Raw genomic sequence first — 9,380 nt, 5'->3', positions numbered from 1 at the left:
TTGAATTTCATCCACCATAAGGGAATGAAACAGATACAGAAAGGTGCAATACATCAGTGTAGCATATCAAATTGAGAAAGGCATTTTTAGCAGCCTGTACTGAACCCAGGTTTAAGCCAGCATTAGATTATTCCTTAAGTGTATTGTTTTGACAACACTGAAAGGAGCTAAAAGCATTTCAGTAGATGAAAAAAGGAAAGTTTTTTTTCCTTTCTCACAGCCTGGAACCAAAGTGGTATTGCCAGCCAGGTTTACACAGCCTGGCCTTGTACCACAGAAGCACCCTCTGGTGAATGTAAGTGGAACACGTAGACATCAGTTGTGAGTCGTGATGACTCCCAAGGACGTGATGATGATAACTGATGTCTGAAGTGCTGCACAGACTATTGTATTCTCTTTCATGCTAAGAAAAAAAAAAAGTATATCAGTACTTAATGAATGTTTTCTAAAAGGGAAGATGAGTGTTTGATTGCATGAACCTTAGGTTTGGGGACACAATTTCCTTTTAAAACCCATTAATTTTGCACACCCGTTAATTATTAGAAATAAATGGAAGCATCCATGTAATAGTGCACATGTACTCTCCAATTATGTAGCCTAATATTCAAACACAATAATTTGTATAGACATTGAGTTGCCCATACAAATAGTTTTCAGTCAGTTGCCTTACCTTCAGTGCAATGTTCTGAGCTCAACTAGCAGGAGCAGCAGATCAATGGGAGCGGTTATTCCCTTCCACATAGCATCGTGAGAGACGGCATCTGAAGCATTGTGTCCAGTTTTGGTCTCCTCTATACAAGAAAGACATTGTCATACTGGAACGGAACACCAAGGTGAGGGGCTGTGGCCCGTGAGAGAGAGCTGGGCTTGTTCAGCATGGAGAGGTGCTATCTCTCACTGTCTGCAGCTACCTGCTGGGAGGGTGCATGGATGATAGAGTCAGACTTGTCTTGAACATCATAAGAGGCAAGAGGCCCAAGTTGGAGCAAGGGAAATTCTGAGTAAATGCTAGAAAAAATATTCCCAAAGAGCATGCTAGGCTTTGGAGCAGGGGCCCAGAGAGGAAGTGGCATCTCTGTCCTTGGAGATGCTCAGAATTTGACTGTACAGGCCCTGAGCAACTTGGTCTAGCATGGCTCTACTCTAATCACTAGACTAGAGACCACTGGAGGTCCATGCCAATCAGTATGTGTCTGTGGTTCTGTGGTAATACTTTGAAAATAAAAAGATGAATGGAACTATTTGCAGAGGGCATCTTTTCTTGTGTAATTCTTAGTGCCTTGAATTCCATGTAAATGGAGAACTTTCTAATAGAGCTTGCTTTGTAAGCAGTTAATCTGGCATAGAGTAGATTTGGGCGTTTGCTGGCATGAAACAACAATTGCAAAGCCAATAATGCAACTGCATGTGATTAACAGTCCTTCAATTTTTTTAAGCCTATTTTAGCTACAAGCATCTTCCATAGTAATTTTTCAGTGCTATCATAACTGCAGTTGAATTGTTTGTCTGGTTTTAAGGATTTTCTTTAATGGTAGCTAATTAAAATAGTTCATGTTGTTCTTTCCAGTAGTTCAGAATTCTCCTGTAATTATTAAAAAATTTTCAAGGAAAAAGTTGTGTAACTCCAAACATGACTCTTTTGAAGAACTTCAGAATGAAAGCAACATTGGAATTCTGTATTTCTTCAAGAAAATAGACTTTTACTCGTTAATCTCTAATCTTTGATTACTCTTTTACTCTGATGGTGAATAATATTTAGAAGCTTTCAGTTGCAGGGACTCAAACCTGACTTTTCATTTGCATTTAAAATCTCTGCAAATCAAACAAAAGCAGAATGAACCTAGGGAAGCCTCCATTCATCCCAGCATAATCAGTGTAGCGCACTTTGGTGCAGGGTAGGGTTTTGGTTGGTTTGGGGTATTTTTGTGAGGGGGAGTGGAGGAAGAGAGGAGAATTTGGCTTTAACAGTTAATCTCTTGTTCCCAGTAGCATATTTTGGGGTAATCATCAAACTTGTATTTTGCACATTTATCTTTTCTTAGTCATTCAGATAACTCTTGTATCACAGGTAGTACTGGCACAAAAAAGTAGTGAGGTCAAAGGACACTAGTAGCAAAACTAGAGAATCATTACCTCTGAGTTTATGGCTTCAAAGAAAGGGGAGCAACTTTATGTAGATTCATATTTTCCATGCTAATGTGCAAAGTCCTAAGCAGACTAAAAAAAACCCCTCAAACCCAAGAAACCATGTTCCTGCTTTTTCCATTCTCTGTGGTCATTGTGCATTGAGCAAAGATAGCAGAAATAGTTAACTAGTCCTGCCCCATGGTAGAGTATGCTACTTACAATTAACCCAGCTACAGGTGACTCCTTTTATTCTCCTCTCCCAAATGTCTCACAGATTAGGTTCACCTGAATCTTCTCCACCTGGAAACCACTCTGAGGCAGTCCCCTGACTTGGTGGTTTATATTCAATGAGTTCTAAGTCTGGAACTATAACTGTAAAGGAGAATGGACAGATCAGGGAACAGAAATTTGGTTGAGCGCTCTTTGCAAAGAGATGAGACAGAGCTGCTCCATGAGTTGTGTTTTGTGCAGTAGTAGAGCGCTGCACCCGAGCACAGCACCAACTCCCTGGCCCAGCTGGCTGCAGGTGCAGGCACTTGGGCAGGATTGCTGCAGCGGAGGTAAAAGGCAGTCGGGGGGGCGGGGACAGGACATACATATAGTAGCCTTCTGGGAAGAGGCTGAGGCTTGTGGAAGGTTCAACTAGCTGAATTTTACTGGTGTGGAGTTTTTCCACAGAGTGGTAATGAGTCTCTAAAAAGTACTTTCAGCTTAAGGTGCTATGAGTACAAGGTTATTTCTGAAGGATGAAATGGCTGTACGGCTGGGGGTATTTTTGGGGGGTTGTGGGGTTTTTTTTGAGTGGTGGGAAATATGGTAACAGATTCTGATGCTTTTTACTATAATGCATGTAACTGTTCCTTGAAGCTTGATTTATTGTTCTGGAGTTGTAGCTGGTGAAAGGGAAGTTAAAAGTAATTTCTAAAGTCTGCTCTGTAACAGATGAAGGTCTTACAGAAGAGCATGCATTCCCATGCATTAAGACTTTGGTTCTTCTCCTGGGTCTTGCATTATGAATCTGTTTCAAGTAGTTTGCTTCTTTCAAGTTTTGATTATGTTGGTATTTCCCTCTGCCAAAATGGTATCTGTGTGGAAGTTAATCATCCTTTATTTGTGAAACATGAACTGCTTGTCTGGAAGCCTGAGTGGAGTGGTTGAAGTTATGTGCTACAGGCTGGTTATCTGCATATGTAACTGCTATGTACAGAACTGTATATCAAGCTATTGCTGGCTAGGTCTCTTGGTTTTTTGACCTAATCTCTGAGTCTGTTTATTGACCCTAATGTGTGTGGTGGGTTCTGTCTTCATTGAGAGTAAGAGTTCTGAGTTGGTCAAAACAGCAAAAACTAGTGAAGACATCCTTGTCATATGCTTGCTGTAGAGATGAGTAACTCCCTAACTTGAAATCATGTGAGAGCAGCAGCATAAAGCTCACTTAATTATTAAACAGACTTGTAGGAGTAAAGTCATTATACCTTTCTCCTAGAAACAGGTAGTATCCTAAATGGCTTCACTTAAGCAACTCCAGGAGTTTTAGTATGAGAAATGTTGGGGAGAACTTGTTTTTCTGTTTTTCTTCCTACCTTCTTAGAAAACTGTAAAGGATTTGCAGTCCTCTTACTTCATGGGAAGTGTGTTAATTCAGCATACGCTTTTATATGAGACCAGGTTGCTAAATTGATAATATCAGAGGAATGTATAAACAGCATAAGGAAAAACTACAACTGATGCCTCCTAATTAAAGGTGCAAACTGCAGATGTGAACAAGCTGCAAAGCTATTCTTACTATGAAGGAAATGAGGGAAACTTACCTCATTGAGAGCTGAAGATGTTAAATACCTTGCATAGAAAGGATCCACCCAAACACTGGGCATTGAGCTTGGCTGCTGGGGAAGCAGGTGGTGCCCCAAAATTTGCTTTCTATAAGGGGCACAGTATAGAATGAATAGGCTTATAAACATGAAAACTTCAGTCACATGCCTCTAAAGAACATCTACAATTTGTACCTATTATAAATAAAGTGGATTAAAAAGGGAAGAGTTGAAGGATTTCAAGTAGTTAAAGAAATATGTGGAAGCAGTCAAGTGAATCAGATTTGTATTATGAAAAGAATGGTGTAATAAGTCAAATTTGTAAGCTAGCATAAGCATCTGTCTCTGAATCTGCACATATGCTGTCATCAAACTGCAGAGCAGGGTTCATAAGAACAGTGCAAGACTTTGGCTAGTAAGGCTTAAGGAGGGCAGCTCCTTGTCTTCAGAAACTACTTTCATTTTAAGAATAGAGGGCTTAGCTTCCACTGCCACAACCCCATGGTGATGGGCAGTGCTTCAGCCTGATCTATGAACTCAAAACACATTTGATCTGTATTGTGGTGCTTACTACCAGGTCCTGCCACTCCACCTGAATAACTATAACATGCTCATAAATCAGGGGAGAGCATTCCTCTGTGACACCATCCCGAATGCCCTACTGAGCCAAAGCCTGTGTTAGCCATCAATGCCTCTTACATAAACATGTCATACTTTAAAGTAGGGTCTTATAAAAAGCACAAACAATATACTGGCATAGAGGGGCCACACAAAGTCAAGAGCTGTTAAGCAGAGGAGGAGGAGGAAAATCTCTTGATAAATATCTCTACCAGGTATATGTGGAAAGAAAATAGGTTATGTTCCTTTCAAAATGAAATAGTCGAATGTGGAAATGGTTGTCTTTATTCCTTGTAAAACTCTGAAGTTAGGAGTTGCCAGCAAAATAATGGTGCAGGAAGCTTTGACTTCTGTTGCATTCACTTCAGCCTGGTTGGTGACTCTACCCTGTATTTTGCATCATTTCTTGCTTAACAAGACTGCATGCTGGATCTTTGTGCAAGATTAGTTGTTCTTCTAGTCTTAAAATGATGTAGTTAAGCATGAAAGATTTTCTGACAGGACCACCTGAAACCCTATGTCACATGCCATGAGGTTGTTTACCTAGATCTTGAAGTAGTCTGTGTATCTGATCAGGTAGCAAAAAAGCTGGTTTGTATTTAGTCCACTATAGAAAGCTGAGTAAGAACTATGGCTTTGGCTTGTATGTGCATTCAAAATGACTTATTAAGTCTCACTTAAAGTCACCTCATCCTCTGGTGCCAACATTGTGGCTGGTAGTTCCTGTTTACCTGATCTTAATCCTTGCACAAGCTGATGCCAATTTGAGGCATGGTGAGAAAAATGTTAAGGAGCATCTCACACACACCTTTGTTATAGTGCACAGCTGACTGACTTGTAAAACTCATGTGTTTGTGTTGGTGCAGCCTTTGATCTGCATTGGTAAGGAAAGTGCTCCCAGCAAGAGCAGCTGGAACACACACAGCCAAAAGTGACACCGGGCTGTAAACAGTGGCTCCAGCCGTCCTTGTCAGATAGGTCACAAATCACAGGGGCTGACAGGTGCCTATGCTGGTGTCCTGCATGCAGGGTGTGCCTTGGTGTGGAGCATCAGGTAGGAAACCTGCATGGTGGGTGGCCAGCTTGTGACTTCAATACAAATAACTCAAATTCTATGCTCAGGAGCAGCCTGTTGCACAATGTCGTGCAGAAATAGAAACATTTGCTTTTCTTTAAAGTGGGCAGACTACTGCTTATGCTCTGACTTCAGAGTGCATTGGCAGCACCATGTAGCTGCACTGCATCTCAAAGCAGAGCTGCTCAGACAGGTCCAGCAGCCTTGGTCAGACTACTATTTCTGTATAAGCCATAAACTGTTTTCTTGCTTTTTCCACCAACACTTCCCTCAAATGTAAGTGTCTGCCTCTAACAAACTAGCATTAGTAGCTTGTAATTAGTAATGAACTGTTACTTTAAAACTGGCTCTGTAATGGTCATGATAACCTTAAGGTTAAGTTGTAGTGTTAAGTGCTTAACACAAAACCCACTAAAACTGAGCCTGCAGTTCCCCAGTTGCTCATACTGGGATCCTGCCTTCAGCACCCAGGTTTCCTTCCCAAAGGAAGGAGATCCAGAGTGAGAGAGAGGCATAAGCAGGCTTCATCCCAGAAGGGCTTCAGAGTGTTTGGGTATGGACTTTTCTTAAGGATATCGAATCTGTCACTGGGAGTAATTTCTTTTTGCTAAATGCAGCTGGAGAAATTGATGACTGTTACTCTGCTGTGGGAGCCTGAACTGTATTTGTGATTTCCTTCCAAAAATGCATGTGGGAGATGTGAGGCAATCTCTTTCCACTGCCTGCTTAAAATTGTTTTTTACTGCCTTGTCCTCTACCTGTATACATTAATTTCTATGCTCACCACCTCCTTCTGTATATAATTTGAGGTCTTCAGGGCCTGATCCAACCTGGAGTATATTGCTGTTTTCATCCTAACACCTTGTTCATGTTAACTGGAAGCAACTCTGACCTCAGGTAGGCAGTGTAGTGCCTTGTGGCAGGTCTGTACTTCTACATCCCAGCCTTCAGTAAACCTGGCAAGCTTTTGGTCAGAATGAATAGCTTCCACATAACTGCTTTTAGAACCACAAGGCACAGGCTGAAACAGCAGCTCTAAACATGCACTGCCCTTGGGAGAGGCTCCTCACTGCTGTGCAGCTGTTGCAAGAGCTGGGGAGGATGTGGGCCTTCATAGCAGAGTGCCACATGTGCTTAGGCAGCTCTTGGCATTCAGCAATCCTGCCTGAAGTCAACTTCTGTTTAGGTGGTGGGTTTTTTTAGAGAGTCACTTGATAGGGTGTAATCCTGTAAGATGCTCAGCAAAGAAGCTGATACAGTAAAGTATTTCTGCAGATGCTTAATTTTCGGTGAATAAGTAGGCCTTTTATGTGGGTGGGAGGACTCATGTGCTTAAAGTTAAGCGTGTGCTTAAGTGCTTTCTTGGATCAGGGCCAAAATGCTAATGTGCTGGAGGTTCCTTTGCTTTCTCAAGTAACAGGCAGTGTTCAGGACCTTCATGTGGAACCCTGGCCCTGCAGGATTACTGAAATACACCCATGACTGACAAGTATTAGACACTTATGTTCTTAAACTTTCATTTTCAGCAGAAACTTAATGAGTTTTTGCTATATTATGATTTATACTTTGTGTACAAGAATAGTTCTTGACTAGGCCTGTGGCAGACTTGAAGAAAAACCTATTTGCTGACTTCAAATTAGTTTTATTTAATAGGATAATTTTTTTTTTCTGTCTGATAACAATAAAGCTTCCTGCAGCATCTTCTGCTCTGACCCCATTACCTTATCTTCCTGCTACGCTTCTGGAAGAAAGTAAGCCTTTGACAGTCACCACTAAGATGTTAAATTCAAACTACTGAGAGTCTCTTGTGATGTTGTACTTACTGATAATAGTCTGCTTTGATAACAATACTGGTAACAAGCCCAAGGACATGTGTTTGGGATGTGACAGTGGTTTGCACCTGTCTCAGGCAGGGGCACTAGGTCTTCCCCTGCAGCACCCGCCTTGGTGGCTGTGCTAATCGCCAAGAGTGACACTTGCCATGCTGGGCAGACAGAAGAACATAGCAGGGTGTTGTGAGTCTAAATACACAGCTGCTTCTCAAATTATAATACAAAGGTTCAGAGGTCAGTGCAGTAAAAGCAGATAAAATTATGCTTTCTACCACCACTGTGCCACATCAAAATAGTACATTGTTTGTTTTATAGTGGATCTGTCATGTTTGCTATAGTAGAGGCAAATAGCTTGAATTTTTCAGATCAGTTGTAGTGCTCTAAAAATAAAGGGATTTGTTTTCTAAATATGTTAGAGATTTTGTTCTACCCACTGTTGTTCTTTTCTGCTGGAAAACAGAACGTTTTAGACTTCAAAGTGTTTGCTCAGTGGCTGAGCTTTGAGGCTTGGCAGCAGGGTGAGGGTGTGGGGCCAGCAGTGCTGCAGGATTTGTCTGCTCCAGTCATGCTCTCTGTGGGCATGGCAGCTCATGGGCTCTCCCTCAACTACCTGGGACTCAAAGCTAAGCTGTGGGCAGATGGCCGTACACGTAATGAGCAAGTTAATAACCTGGGTGATGTCAGCCATTCTGTACACAGCTACTGCTTCTGTTTCTATTTAGCAAGTAAGGCAGATCTTTATCCTGTCTGCAGCATCTGTTCACTTTTCTCAAAGTTGAACATTTGTTTCTAGTCACACCTTCTGTTAGTCTTTTGCCATCAGCACTAGTTTTCAAAGGAGCTGTGTAGGTGTTGTTTTTCCCTCTTCCAAACTCTGGACTGCGAGTCTCAGATGCTTTCCTCCAGAGTGGATGGTCACAAGGAAACTGGGTGGTGCTTCTTGTTGATTTGAGGTGGTGCTCTGTCTCAGGGCTTGGAATACTTCTGAACCCTTTCATCTTAAGGGTTTCTCCAAGGTGGACCTGCTAAAGCATGTGAATTTTGGGACAGTCCTCTACCAAGCTGATGCCTAGACCCTGTGGTGGTGTTCATGTAAGGAGCCAGCACTCAATATAAGCTCAGACTGTCTCCAGATTCTATTTGGCCCTCAGGAGTTTGGTGGGGGACAATACTTCTCAAGCTGTCATCCCCTATCACCACAGGGCAGATGGGAGTAGCTGGAAGCCATGCAAAGTGCTTCAAGCCCTGGGAGCACTGAGACTTACTGCAGGCAGTGGTGCCCACCATAAAGCTGGTCCTGAGCATGTTTCAGTAGGTGAGATGGTGAGGATGGCTATTTCTTCCTGGCTGGTCTATGGGGCAGTGTAGATACAGCCAGGAAAAACAATTTGAAATAAGCTTGTTAAACACCTCAAGGACTACTTGTTTAGTAACTCCGTATTTACTGAGAGGCTGAAGGGAAGAGCCTCTCTGGTGTCCTTTCCACTCTGGAATTTGTATTGAACAAGGTATGGGGCTTAAGAAACTTGCTGAACTAAGAGTGAGAACCAGGCTGGAAGAAAAATAAGAATTCAAACATGTAGGGTATGTGATGCTTTCTACAACTTCGACTCTTGAGTTCCTTTTTATTGTGAATTGCTTGTTAATTTTTTGTTGAATTCTTTGACCATAACTGTGACCAAAGAGAGGAATGCATTTGACAAGTGCAATAAAACAACTGTTCCATGTTTATGGCAAGTGCTATACTTTTATGCTATTAATTCAAATTGCCTGGATTCTTATAAAACTGGGACAGTGTAGGATTACCTACCTTGCTGGAACACAGTTGAAATGGATCATACTACAAAGTAGTACACATGTCCCTATCAAATTTTAGAGGAAATAATCTTGGAGTCATAGGATAGACATATGTCTCTG

Source organism: Grus americana, chromosome 5, assembly GCF_028858705.1.
Source record: "Grus americana isolate bGruAme1 chromosome 5, bGruAme1.mat, whole genome shotgun sequence".
NCBI lineage: Eukaryota > Metazoa > Chordata > Aves > Gruiformes > Gruidae > Grus > Grus americana.
The sequence above is the reverse complement of the archived record's forward strand: the minus strand, read 5'-3'. Positions refer to the sequence as shown.